The 14,880-nt window shown below is 44.8% G+C and overlaps 1 non-coding gene across 1 annotated transcript; it reads left to right on the forward strand.

Annotated features, from left to right (window-relative positions):
- The first annotated feature begins 10,525 nt into the window (after positions 1–10,525).
- On the forward strand, positions 10,526–10,607 carry Trnas-aga (transfer RNA serine (anticodon AGA)). Its single transcript has one exon. It is a non-coding gene; the product is annotated as a tRNA-Ser (tRNA).
- Positions 10,608–14,880: the final 4,273 nt, after the last annotated feature.

The following is a 14,880-nucleotide window of genomic DNA, read 5'->3' on the forward strand; positions in this document are numbered from 1 at the left end:
GTAAATTCTATACAATTCCCATCAAAATACCAATGACATTCTTCCCAGAACTAGATAAACAGTTCAAAAACTCATTTGGAAAAATAAAAACAGTCAAAGAAATTCTAAGCCAAATGGACTGGGACTGTAGCTTAGTGGCAGAGCACTTGCCTTGCATGTTAGAGGCACTGGGTTTGATCCTCAGCACCAAATTAAAAAAAAAAAAATACACAAATAAAATAAAGGCATGCTGTCCATCTACAACTACAGAAAAAAAAAATTCTAAGCCAAAAAAGTAATGCTGGAGACAAAATTGAATTTAGGCTACATACTTGGTAGGGGGGTACCTACCAAGTATGTAGCCTAACTTCAAATTGCACTACAGAGCTATAGTAATAACAACAATAAAATGCATGGTACTGCCTCAAAAACAAATATATAGATCAATGGTATGGAATAGAAGACACAGAGACAAACCTGCACATCCTTGACAAAGGTGCCAAAAACACATTGAAGAAAAGGATAAGCTTTTAACAAATGGAGCTAGAAAAACTGGTTATACATATTCAGGAGAATGAAACTAGACCTTTATCTCTCACCTTGCACAAAAATCAACTCAAAATGGAACAAAGACCTAGGAATTAGAAGAGAAATTATGCAACTCCTAGAAGAAAGTGTAGGGTCAACTCTCCAGCATATAAGCACAGACAATGACTTTCTCAATAGAACACCTAAATCTCAGGAAATAATGCCAAGAGTTAATAAATGGAATGTATCAAATTAAAAAGCTTCTGCACAGCAAAGAAAACAATTAAGAATGTGAAGAGAGAACCTACAGAATGTGAGAAAATCTTTGCTAACTACTTTTCTGACAGAGGATTAATATCCAGAATATATAAAGAATTCAAAAAACTTAACATAAAAAACTCAATTAATAAATGGGCAAATTAATTAAAAAGACAATTCTCAAAAGAAGAAATGACAATAGCCAGCAAATAAATAAAAAGATGTTCAACATCATTAACAATTAGGGAAATGCAAATCAAAATTACTCTGAGATTTCATCTCACTGCCAGTCACCTGGTAGCAATGAAGAACACAAACAATAATAAATGAACAATAATAAATGCTAGGGTGGATGTGGAGAAAATGGAACAGGGTTTTTGTTGTTGTTGTTGGGTGATGAGTTTTTTTATTTTGCTGTTTTCTTTACTTTTTTTTTAAGAAAATTCCTTTCCTTTCTTTCTTTCTTTCTTTTTTTTTTTTTTTTTTTTTTTTATGGTACTGAGGATTGAACTGAGGGGTGCTTAACCACTGGGTCACATCCTCAGCCCTTTTTTATATTTTTTTTAGAGACAGGGTCCCACTGAGTTGCTAAGTGACTTGCTAAATTGCTGAGGCTGGCTTTGAACTCACAATCCTCATAAGATGCTGGAATTATAGGCATGTGCCACCACAGCCAGCAAAAAGGAACACATTTACACTGTTGGTGGGATTGTAAATTCGTACAATCACTATGGAAACTAATATGGAGTTTCCTCAAAAGACTAGTAATTGAACTACTATATGACCCAACTACACCACTCCTCAGTATTTATCCTAAAGAATTAAAGTTAGCATACTCGAGCGATACATGGATACCCAAGCTTATAGCTGCACAATTCACAATAACCCAACTATGGAACCAGCTTACGTGTCCATCAATGGATGAATGAATAGAGAATAGAGAAAATGTGATGTATAAGTTAAAAAAAAGCTTTCTCATATACCAATAATTAATCCACTGAAAAAGAAATTGAGAAAATAAGTTGGGTGTGATGGTATATGCCTGTAATCCCAGTGAGTTGAGGGGCTGAGGCAGGAGAACTGCAAGTTCAAGGCCAACTTCAGCATTATGTGTGCGTGTGTAGGTGTGTGTGTATGTATATACAAATAAAGTTACCAAAGGGAATGTCAACTTTGTGTATATGGACAAGAAAGCATGTGTGGTAGGGCAGAGAAAGGAGACTGGGGGAGGGAGGAGGAGAGGAGGAAAAGAAAGAGGATGAGGATTAAAATTAAATTCTTTGAATGTATGATTTTGTCAAAATGAACCCAAATACTAAGTTGAATTATAATGATCTAATAAAAATTGTGTTTTCTCTCCCCCAAACAAAAACCTCCTTCTTCTTAAACTTCCCTGGCAGGCAGCCAGCAAGTTTAGGGTTAGCATTCTGGGTGATATACATACACACACACACACACACACACACACACAATGGAGTTTTATTCAATCATAAAGAAGAATAAAATTATGTCATTTGCAGAAAAATGGATGGAAATTGAGAACATTAGTTTAAGTGAAATAAGCCAAGCTCAGAAGGTCAAGGGTCATAGATTTTTTTTCTCTATGTGGAAGCAAGAGAGGAAAAAGGTAAAGTAAGGTGGGGGGATCTCATGAAAATTGAAGGGATATCAGTAGAGTAGAGGAAAGGAACCAGAGAAAGAGAGGCAAGAAAAGGGAAATACAAGGGAATGATATTGGCCAAGTTTTATTGCTACATTGTGTTCATGTACAAATATATAAAAACAAATATCACCATTATGTATAAATATAATTCATCAATAAAAATGGAAGAAAAACATAACGTAAAAGTAGAATCTTATCAGCAGAAAATTAAAATAAAATACTGAGGGGAAAAATAAAATGGTGTAAATATAATTGCAATTCACAACAGATACTAGAAACTTTTCAAAAGTTCATAAGTTTTGGTGCAATGATTCCTCTTTTAGATATTGATTGCATATCAAAAATCAGCTATGCAGCTGGGCTTGATGGCACATGCTGACAATCCCAGAAACTTAGAACGTTGAGACAAAAGGATTGTAAGTTCAAGGCCAGTCTCAGTAACTTAGTGAGATCCTCAACAACTTAGCAAGACCTTGTCTCAAAATAGTAAATAAATAAATACATAGGACTGGAGTGTAACTCAGTACAAAAAAAAAAAAAAAAAAACAAGAACAAAACCCCGCAGGAAAAATGTATGTATAATGGTAGTAGGTATTAATGACAGCATTATCTGTAACATCAGAATCTGGACACTATTACAGGTCTAACAAAAGGGAAATAACTAAATTATGGTATATCCCTTAAGCTACAGTTACAAGTAAAATACTATAAAGATTGTATTGAAATGGGGAAAAAAGTTGTCTTACAATGCTAATTTTTTAGACCAGATGGAACTGAAATACCAATGAGAGAGAGAGAGAGAGAGAGAGAGAGAGAAAACAGGACATAAGAGCATTTATGCAATAGCATCACAATCACATTACATTATACACTTATGTCTAAAAAGGACAAAAAGGAAATACATCAAAATTTTAATGGTGGTTATCTTAGGTTGCTATGACCATGGATGGTTTTTACCTTCTTTACATTTTTTTTTTTTGGTTTGTATTCCTAATTTCCTGACTTTAACGTATATTACTTTTCCCCCCCACCATGAAATACTGTTTTATCTGCATTTGTGCTTCTAATTTACATGAATGGCTTTGGAAAATTGGCATCATTTGGTTTCTCTCCTTTTTCACTCACTTTAAAAATTTTTAGTAGACTTTATTTTTTTTTTCCAATAGTTCTACATTCACTACAAAACTGAGTGGAAAGTGTAGCAATTTCCCATAAGCCTCCTGCCCCCACATACCCAAAGCTACTCCCATTGTCAATATCCTCCATGAGAGTGGTCCATTTGTTAGCAATCAATAAGCATACATTGAAACCCTAATTTAAATGATGGACTTTATCACCCAAAGTCCATCATTTAAATTAGGGTTCACTCTTGGCACTGTATAATCTATGCGTTTAGACAAATGCATAATGACATTTTCCCACCATTATAGTATCATGCAGAGGAGTCTCATATCCCTGAAAGTCCTCTGTGCTCCACCTATTTTTCCTTTCTTCTATAATTTCTGACCATCACTGATCCTTTTATTGTCTACATAGGTTTTCCTTTCCAAAATTTAGTTGTAGTGACTTTCAGATTGGCTTCTTTCATTTCATAATATTCATTTCTTCCATGTCTTTTCACGGCTTGATAGCTCATTTCTTTTCAGCACTAAATAATACTTCATTGTCTGCATGTGCCACACTTTAGCCACTTACCCATGACGGACATCTTGTCATTTCCACATTTTGACGATTAGGAACAAAGCTGCTGCTAACATTCATGTGCAAGTGTTTGGACATAAGTTTTCAAGTCATTTGGGTAAATGCTGTGGAGTGCGATTTCTGGGTTCTATGGCAATAGCATGTTTAGCTTTGTAAGAAACTGCCAGATTGTGTCCCAGAGTGGCCTTACCAGTTTGCATTCCTGCTGACAATGAATGGGAGCTCCTGTAGCTCTATATCCTTGTAAGTATTTGGTGCTTGGGGCTTTCCCATTCTAATAGATGTGTATCTCATTGTTTTAATTTGCATTTCCCTAATAATACATGGTGTTGCCCATCTTTTCTCTTTTTTAATCAACTATCTGTATACATTCTTTGTTGAACTTCCTTTTAAGTCTATTGCCTTTTTTTTTTTAACCAGGAATTGAACCCAGAGGCACATAACCACTGAGCCACACTCCTAGCATTTTTTAAAAATAGTTTATTTAGAGACAGAGTCTCGCTGAGTTGCTTTGGGCCTCACTAAATTGCTGAGGCTGGCTTTGAACTCTCTATCCTCCTGCCTCAGCTGCCTGAGCTGCTGGGATTACAGTCGTGTGCCACCATGCCTGGCATCTTTTCCCCATTTTAAAATTGGTTGTTCATTCTCTTATTATTGAGTTTTACGAATTCTTTGTGTATTTTGGATGGCAATTCTTTATTATATATGTCTTTTGATGCTATTTTCTCAGTTTTAACTTATCCAATAAGTTACTTTTTAATCAGAAAAAAAGTGCTTTTCAGATTCTATATGAACCAAACCACCCAGTCATGTTATCAACAACTTAAGCACCTCTATCATCCAAGAATCCTGTGATCTTCCTGGATCTAACACTAGGATCCCCTCCCTCCCCTAATCCCCATGGCCCTGGTTAACATCTTCCTAATGTCACTTCCCTGTCTAGGCTTCCTGAGCTCAGCTGTTCTCTTACTCCTGCTCTAACCATAATCAAGGATTTTCATCCTTTTTGCAGGGCAGAGTGAAGTCACCTTCCAGGGATACTCCAGGGGCCAAGTCCCTCCTGGGAAAGGACAGTGGTTCAGGAACTGGGTGAGATTCAAGCACAGAGTCACCTGAGAATGGAATTTGGCCTGGTCCTGGGTGGCAGGGGAAGGGGTGAGAGGGGAGAAGTGTCACTGCCAGGAATATCAAGAGGCAGGTCTGGACAGGAGCTCTACAACCCAGTTCTATAGGGCTGTCTCCTCCTAGGCAGGTCAAAACCGCCCCCTACACACACACACACCCCGCCAAGGGCCAGCTCTAGCAGGTGACTGCCCATTCTCCATAGAAGAGATGGAGAAAATTGAGGGTGAATGAGAAACAAAGTGGGGATGGCAATGGAGCTGAGGGTCTGGGACTAAGTATCCCTACCCAACTCTGTTTCCTTCTCCTTCCCTTCCAGAGAGTTCCTGCTTGACATCTGTGTCTTTAGCTCCTGGGGGATGGACATGGCAAAGGTCAGTGGCCTGCTATAGCCATTACTTGTAATTAAAAAAAAAAAAAAAAACCAGCAGTGTCCTAATCTTTTGACAAGGACAGCTGCTCCTAAATACCTGCTTTGGGGGTTGCTATCTCTTGTCTTCAGCCCTTAGACTTAACCTTATTGTTTTCTAATGCATCAGAGGCCTCATTTGCAGAAGGGAACAACAACAGTCCTTCTCTTATAGAATTACTGTGACCATTAATTAGTCAATATGTACAGAGGGCTTTGAACAGTGTCTGACACCTAGAAATACTGTGTGTTGGTTACTATCACTACTCTGGTGTCAGGACACAGCCCTTAGGCTGGGAGTGAACAGAAGAGAGTGGTGGGGGATGCCAGGAGTGGGCTGGGAAAAGTAAGAGATAGACATGGGGAGAGAAGGGTTCCTACCAGGGGATGGGCTACAAGTTTCAGGAGGGACAGAGGCTAGTGACTGGTAGGAGCTCTGCTTCCATCTGCAACAGTGATTTGTTTAGCTTTTGTAGGGCAGAATAGGCCCCAGGGGAATCCTGGTTCTTATGTCGCTGTGAAAAAGCAAACAGCTTGCCCATGTAAAGCAGAGGTGTCCTACTCCTTCCTGCCTTCCCAACCTGCCACAGACTCATGGACCACCCAAGCAGAGAATAAGCAGGGATGAGGTGATAGGTCAAGGGCAGCTCTGGGGGCTCTAACGTGAGCCCCTCCCTCCACTGAAGCCCTAGCAGGCAGACAGTAGGACAAAACCTCAGCCAAGCCTTGACACCTGACAGCCTGAAGGATTTTTACAGATGCCCCCAGTTAACTCAGCTGTTTCCCACAGCAGGTGAGTGCAGCCCTGCTGCCTGTGACCCCATCCCCTTCTGGGTATGACCTGAGGGTCCTCAGGAGAAGAGAAAGAGGAACAGCTGAGGAGCTTGTAGCTGAGACAGGGAGGATGGACAACAGCAGAGCCAGTGGGTCAGCGCCCACAGGAGGCCTAGTCAAGGTGTCTGTGGGTGGGGGTGGTACCTCCTCTCCTCTGGAGTTACAGATCCCCCAGCTCACTTTTGCAGGCCTCCTTCCTTTCTGCAGCCCAGAGCTAAGGAAGAGCCTCCTGAAATCCTGAAATCTCTGGTCCCTCATCTCAGCCCTCCTTCATGTTCCCCCTGAGGTTTAAGGCCTTCATTCTATCAATAGCAGGGTTCCTAAATAGCACCATGGATGCTTGGGCCCTAGAAAATGTAGACTGAGGCAGAAGGTGGAGTGGAGGACATGCTCTGTGCCTGGGACCACTGAGGGAGAACACTGGGACTCTCAGCTCCTTTTCTCTCCCTCTCATCCCTTAACCCCCCTGGGTAGTGTGTGTGTGTGGGGTCACACAGCTTGCTATCTCAAGTGCAGGCTGTAGGTACAAACAGCTCATGTCCTGTTTCTTTGCTCTGCATCCTCCCTGCTCCACAGATGCAGCTCTCCACTGGGTGGTCTATAGGGTGTGCTGAGGGAGTCTTTTGTAAATCCATAGGGTGTGAGGGTTTGGAGAAGAGATCAAACCAGAAACAACAGCGTCTTCAGATGGCTCAAAACACACCTCTGTTTTATAAGATGAAATAAGTCATTCACTACACTCCATCCCAAATTCTGAAATTCTAATCAGCCTTCCCTGGGAACTGGAAGAGCTGTGTTCCAGTCCTGCCTTGCCAAAGCCGTGTGAACTACTCCACACTTCTTTCTGAACAGCCACAGCTGATAGGAGAGTGAAGTCATGTCTGGGAGTTCCAAGGACAGGAAAAGCTTGCAGGGTGGGGCCATATGGAGATTCAGGGTAAGGAGGAGTGTGAGAAGTGACCGAGGTGAGGACTGCCTACTTTTGTCCCCAGGGTCCAGACTCTGCCACAAAGTGGTAGCTGCTGCCACCCAGGCCCTCCCAGCCGGCATCAGAAGGTGAAGGCAGCAGGAGAGAGTGTAGAGCGACACACTGCACTGTGAGAGTACCAGAAATATGGACCCACTGAATGAATGTTGAGAGGCAGGAGAGGACAAAGGTGGGCCCAGGTCCTCTAGGTCCTTGAAATCTAAGTGTGGTCCTTGGGCCAGCGGTGTTCTTAGGATTGCCTGGATGCTTGTTACAAAAGCACACTCAGGCCCGACCCAGTCTGCACTCTAGCAAGTAAGTCCAGTCTGCTGCACAGCAAGGTTCAAGGGAACAGGGTGGGGCACTGCTGGATCCAACTGTGGCTCCTTAAAGACATCCAACTGCTTTGGTGACCATCCTTGGCTTGAGTCAGGCCCAGGAAGCTCCTCTGCCCTGTGGCCAGGCAGGTCTGGGGCGTCCTTCCAGAATGCACAACAACAGGTAAGGAGCAGGGGCCACCCTCATCCCACCCCTCTCCTCCCCCTTCCCTGGCCTTTGCCCCTGTACTGAGCAAACTTGGTGATGGGTTGGTTCAGAGGAGGGAGCCCAGAAAAGGGGGGTAGGACTTTTTAAGCCTTGGAGGTAGAGCCCCCACTGGTAGAAATTCCATTCACTATGCCCAGAAAAATGGTCAGATGGGCAATGTTGCATTTGCAGCAGGGTGTGGGGCAAATGGCCCTCCAGAGCCCACAAAACTCTATCTCATTCAAATCTGCTGTTGCCCAGGTGCCACTCTTCATGCCCCACACCAGGGCCTCCAGGACTAGGACAGCATCTCTGCCTCTGGAAGATTGCAGGACAGACCAAAATGCAAACCTAAGGGATAAGAAGTCAATGGGGCCTTGTGGGAGTTTCCAGAAGGAAAGATTTGTTTCCAATCTGGGGAAGCAGCCTTGGGGTGGCGGGAAAGCCATAGGCTTTGGAGTCGCCACACTCTCCATCTGTACAGTGGAGGTCCATGCCCATCTTGTAAGGATGACATAATGGTAACAATGCTTATGCTAAGCATGCCATAAACACTCCCTCTAGTTATGGAGGAGGTGAGTATCCTAGCTAGATGTAGTAAGCTGAATCATGGCTTTCCAAAAATGTCTGCTTCCTAGTCTCTGGAACCTGTAAATGTGGATGCTATACAGCAAAAGGGCCTTTACAGATGGGATTATGCAGTGGATTATCCAGTGGGCCCTGCATCATCACAAGAGCCCTTATAAGGGATGCAGGAGTGTAAAATCCAAGCATATGTGAATGTGGAAGCAGATCAGAAAGACAAGGAGATCTGAAGATATTACACCCTGGTCTTGAAGGTAGAGGAAGAGGATGTGGGCCAAAGAATTCAGGCAGCCTCTAGAAGATTTCAAAGGTGAGGGAATGGATTCCTCTCCTTGAGTTCTCAGAAGAAATGCAACCTGGAGGGCCCATTTTGACTTCCAGAACAATAAGATAATAAGTTTATGTTGTTTTAAGCTATGGGTTTGTTTTAATTTGTTACAGCAGCAACAGGAAACTAATACTCTTGGTCTTGCCAGGTAGAAGTCAGAGTCTGCTGAGCCAAAGCTGTGGGGAGAGAGGGAGTCAGAAAGGAATTTTGCAGCCAGGCCGGGCAAGGACTGAGCCTGCGATATGAGAGAGGCAGGGCTGGGCATGAAGTGCTCAGCCTGTGACCTCACCCTTGGCCAGCCACAGCTGTCCTGGCACCCGGATGCCTGTCAGCCCGTGGTTACATGCCTGACTGGGCCAGAAAGAGATCCCTGTGTAGCCAGTCCTGGGGCAAGGGTGGGGGTGTGGCAAAGCAGGCCTGTGCCAGAGGAGGGAGTCTGTTCAGTCCTGGGGCTGCAGAGGACATATGAGCAGAGCAAAGAGACTGGCAGGGGCTGGGGATGTTCCTTGTTGTCCAGGGCCCCTTGACAGCTTGATCCTCCCCCTGACCACTACTGGACATGAGGCACCCCATGCTCCTTGTCTTTTCCTCTTCTCCATCCTGAGAAAACAGGGACTTTGGGACTAGAGAAGGGGGATGGGGTCACACCCCAATTCAGTGGCTGAGCAGCTTTGACAAATTATTTTGCCTTTCAGAGACTGTTTTCTCCTCTGGAAATGAGGATGGTAATAGTCTCCGCATCACAGACCTGTATTAAATGACATAATGCATGTAAACACAGTGTCTGGCATACAGTTAACCCTCCAAGTGCAGCAGAGGAATGGCGCCATCTAACTTACATTTCAAAAGAATCACCCTGGCCGTTGCATTGAGAAGAACATAGAGGGAGGCAGCAGAGAGGGCTGGAAAATCAGGGCCCATTGCCATAATACAGGCCAGAGATGGGGATGGCTTGAGTGGCATTGTTATGGAGAGACTGGAGGAAGTGGTAAGACAGGCTGTGTTGTAAAGGCAGTGCCAGAGGGGTTTGCAGATGGGTTAAACATGTATGCCAGAGAAAGAGGAGTCAAAGGTCTCTCTAAGCTTTTGGTTTTGTTTTGTCTTATTTGAGCAACTAGAGAAAAGGAATTGCTATTTTTTGAGATGAGGTAGATTTAAGGAGTACAGGTTTAGGAGGGTGGTGGGGGAGTGTGATGGGTAATTACATATGTCAACCTGACTGGGTCACGGAGTGCCCATATGTAGGGTGAAAAATATTTCTGGCTGTGTTTGCGAGGGTGTCTCTGGATGAGATTAACATTTGAATCCGTACAGTGGGTAAAGGCAGATTACCCTTAATAGAGTGGGTAGGCCTCATCTGATCCCTCAGAGGCCTGAATAGAACAAAAAAGGTTGACAATTTGCTCTGCCTGACTTGGAGCTCATCTTAACCCGACTTTGAACTTTGAATTTACACCATCATCTCTCCTAGCTCTCAGACTTCAGACTCAAAGTCAGATTGGCTTTGCTGGTCTTCAGATTGCTGACTGCTGATCTTGGGACTTCTCAGTCTCCATAATCATGTGAGCCAATTCCTAAAATAAGTCTCTGTTTCTGCCTTTACAGATGGATAAATAGAAATATAAGGTAGTCGTGGCTGAGTGGTTAAGGCGATGGACTAGAAATCCATTGGGGTCTCCCTGCGCAGGTTCGAATCCTGCCGACTACGTTCCCTCTTGTTCGTGTCCCACCCGGGGTACAGAAGTTGCCTTTTACAACAGACACCAGAATGGCAATATGTAAATCAATGGTTGTGCAACTGATGTGATTCTGCAATCTGTATATGGGGTAAAAATGGGAGTTCATATCCCACTTGAATCAAAGTGTGAAATATAATATATCAAAAAAAAAAAGAAATATAGATGATAAGTAGATGATAGGTAGGTAGGTAGATAGAAGGATGGATAGATAGATTGATTCTGCTTCTCTAGAGAAACCCAGACTAATAATTCAGGGAGTCATATGTTCAGTACTGGTTACCTTCAGTGTGAGATGTGGAATAGGCAGGGAGATGAAGATCTTGAGGGAGTGTATATTAGAAAATTGAATGAGGGATGGGGTTGTGGCTCAGTGATAGAGTGCTTGCCTCACATGTGTGAGGTACTGGGTTTGATTCTCAGCACCACATATAAATAAATGAATAAAATAAAGCCCATCAACAACTAAATATATATATATTTATATAAAGTTGCTGAATTTAAATTATCCAAATTTACCCCTGGGCCCATTTGAGGTTGTTCTCCTTCTGCACCATCTCTGAGACAACATTTTCTGCCTCTCATCTCTCTAAAACAGTCATGGGCTCTAGCTTTGCATCTTTCTCAGAGACCTCTCCTGTTTGGGAGAGGTCATATAACCTCTGGAATTCCTAAGTCCCTTTCCCTCCACCTCTGGGGTCCTTGGACAGAGAGAAGCCCCACTAGAAGGTAGCAGAGACCCTGGACAGAGGAACCCACACCCAGCTGATGAGGAGAGAACTGGGCTGGAAGGGGCTGGGTACACCTCACCTCTCTTCTCATCACTGCTCTTCTCCTGTTTTCCCAGCAATCCTCACTACCAGCTCCCTCATAGGACATTTCACACCCACCTCAAGGCAGAATGGAACAGAATAACATCTCTAAATGAGGACATCCTGGTAGACCCAGGTTCCTACCAGCTGGTGAAGAATGGAATAGACTCAGGCAAGTCACTTTCTCTGAGCCTCCTCTACTCCATGAATGTGTAGCCAGGTTTAGTGGCACATGCCTATAATACCAGCTACTTGGGAGGCTGAGGCAGGAGGGTGGCTAGTTTGAAACCAACCTGGACAATTTAATGAGACCCCACCTATAAATAAAAGATAAAAAAGACAAGGTATGAGGGGCTGGAGTTGTGGCTCAGTGGTAGAGCCACTGGCACATGAGAGGCACTGGAATTGATCCTCAGTACCACATAAAAATAAATAAATAAAATAAAGTTATCATATCCATATATAACTTAAAAAATTTACTTTTTTTAAGAGGACAGGATATGTAGCCCAGTGGTAGAGCAACCCTGAATTCAATTCCCAGTACCGGGGGTGGGGGAGGGGGGAAATAGCACCAAGGTCTGGAGGTGTAGCTCAGTGGTACACCCTGTGTAAGCCCCTGGGTTGCATCACAGTACTGCAAAAATAAAGGAAGGGAGGAATATGCATTATATCCTTATAGGGTTGCTGAGGATAATATGCACCTAGCAGGTCACTGTGCAGAGTAATAAATGGCAGCAGAAAACAAGTCTTACACTCTTCTCCGCCAGCCTTTCTTTCTGTGATATTGTTTTACCTCCATGCCCCTCCTGTCCTACAGAAGGCAAATTTACTTCGGACGTGGGCAACCAGCGAAAGGTTGCCACTGGTAGGGCTTTCAGAAACTGCTGCCTGTTGCCTAGGAAACTGCCCAGCTCCGGGTTCCCTGGGGTTCCAGCGGTCGATGTGTTCGGGCGCCATCTGCTGGATGCAGTGCCTCACTGTTTCTGAGCACCCAGAGCCAGGAATCCCATGGTCTGGGAGCAGGGACTCCTCCTCTAACTGCACCCACCTCTCCCTGACATCTCCATAGAAAAGCTCTTTGCTCCTTTGCCACTATATTTCCCCAGAGACTAGAAGCACGAAAAGTACTTTGACACTTAGACAACAGGGAGGGTGAGAGCCATGTCCTTCTCCACAGAGGAAGAGGATAGGGGAGTGGGGTCCCGAGGAAGTCCCTCCCCTTAACTGATTTCCCGAAGCTCAGAATCCAGAGGGTAGATGTGTATTTTGCTTTCCACTAACCCACTCCCATAGGAAGTCCCTGAGGGACCTTACTGGGACAAATGGGGTCACAGTAAGGTCCTTTCTAATGTCCTCTCCTATTCCCTCTCTTCCCAGCCACTCAATTCCTAGTGCCCTAGTCCCAACTTTCTTCTTCTGTCTGAGGACCTTCCTTATCCACAACAGTTGTCAGACAACCCACTAGGAACCTCAGATTATCATGCCCCTGAAAAAGAAAGAGAAGCAGGCAGACGCTGGCTCTGGAGACCAGGTCTTCTGAATTGATTCCTGCCTGAGGCAGCCCCTGCCCTCGGCCACTCTGAGATCAGCCTGCCCTGAAAATTTCAGGGAAAGTAGAATATCTGAGGCTTACAGTCAAGAGACAGAAAGCCTGGGGGTGCCTGGGCTGGGAGCAAGCTAAACACTCTGGCTCTTAGCCCAGAAGGTGATGAGGTCAAAGAGGTGGAACAGGCTTGGGACCAAGGTCTCCTGGGTCCCTGACCCCAATCCTCTTCCTTCCTGAGTTGAGCCAGAAAGAAGGTAAATGAGGAGGAAGTTGGCAATGGTGACTCATCTCCCACACATGCAGGTGAGGGGTGCTGCTCTGAGTACAGTGAAGCTGGTGCGTCTCCCCTGCCTCTACCTCTGGCCAGCTTCCCTGTCTCCCAGTTCTCCAGATGGAGGCAGAAGAGCTGCTGTGGGCTTAGCAAAATGGGTAGATTTGGTTCCCTAACTCCCTAATAAGGTGTGTGTGTGTGTGTGTGTGTGTGTGTGTGTAAAAGGCTGGGTTTTGGAGTGTATCCCTCATAAGTCAAAGGGACATTGAAACAATAATCTCAGGGTAAGAGCAAAGGGAGGAGCTGCCTCCCTGCCCTCCCCCTCAGCCTCCAATCCCCAATGGCTAGAACCCTCTTCTCGGGACAGGACAAGGATGGGAGAGGGATTAAGAGTAGCAGATAGGCACAACAGGGGTGCTGACCCTTCTTCCCCTCCAGGCTGGCTGCCTCTCCCTAATTTGCACTAGAGTCACAGAAGTTGAAAGGGGACTCAGAGGAGGAAAATGGCAATGGTGACTCATCTAGCCCTTCCTGAACTCCCAGGTCATGCCATCTGAGAGTCCCTGTTCTCAACCTTCCTGAGTGACAGAGAAAGCAGGACCAGATGTGAGGACTGCCCACTGCTCCTCCTCCATCTGTCCCCAGCTTGCACCAGAGAGTGCCCCACTGTTCTTCACTAAAGTGATGGTGACATGACTCACTCCATCCACCTGTACGTCACACCAGGACTCCCAGGGTCCCCTGCCCTGCCCACTGCTCCTACTCCTATCCATGCCTAGGCCAAGTACTTGCAGCTCTACCTTACCTGCCCCTCTCTGTGCCCATGCTGGGGCCTGTTCAGGCTGCTCAGGGGCTATTTTGCTGCAGAGACCTGGTACTGGCTGACCACCCACTGATATGCATACCCTCTCCCTGGGTGTCTACACCCTCACACTGATGCTGTTGTGTAGGAACTGGACCTGGGGTGCCATGGCAGCATGGCTTGGCACCTGCAGTGCCACATCTTCAACAGCCTGGCGGTGAGCAGCTTGGATCACATGGCACTGGATGAGTGTGCAGGAGAGGGTTAGGGTTGCCAGGTCCATGCAATCCAGGCTGGATTTCAGGTGGCATGAAGTTTCATTGACAAAGTTCTGTCCCAAAAGTGGCTCTGGGACTTTCAGCATATCCACCTGATGTGGCTTTCCCATCCAGAGCATTTGTCCCTTTGTCCCACCTGGACCTTGCCCACTGTGCCTGAATTTGCAGCCCAGAGTGAGCATGTTGCCTGGGCTATCCCCAGTTCTATTTGGAAGAATGGGAGAGAAAATAGGGAACAAGACTAATTCACTGCACCAATAATCTTCTATGGGTTCTCTCACATAATCCTCAGGTAATGAGGCCATGAGGTAGGTGCTATGACATCTGAATTTCTTTTCCAGGGCTGGGGATGTGGCTCAAGTGGTAGCACGCTCGCCTAGCATGCATGAGGCACTGGGTTAGATTCTCTGCACCATGTAAAAATAAAGAATTTATGTCCACCTAAAATTAAAAATAAATATTAAAAAATCTTTTCCAGAACACATGCTTTGGAAAGTCTTAAAAATCGTAAAATTGGATGCACAGATTTCTTCTAC

The sequence above is a fragment of the Callospermophilus lateralis genome, chromosome 1 (genome assembly GCF_048772815.1).
Source record: "Callospermophilus lateralis isolate mCalLat2 chromosome 1, mCalLat2.hap1, whole genome shotgun sequence".
Lineage (NCBI taxonomy): Eukaryota > Metazoa > Chordata > Mammalia > Rodentia > Sciuridae > Callospermophilus > Callospermophilus lateralis.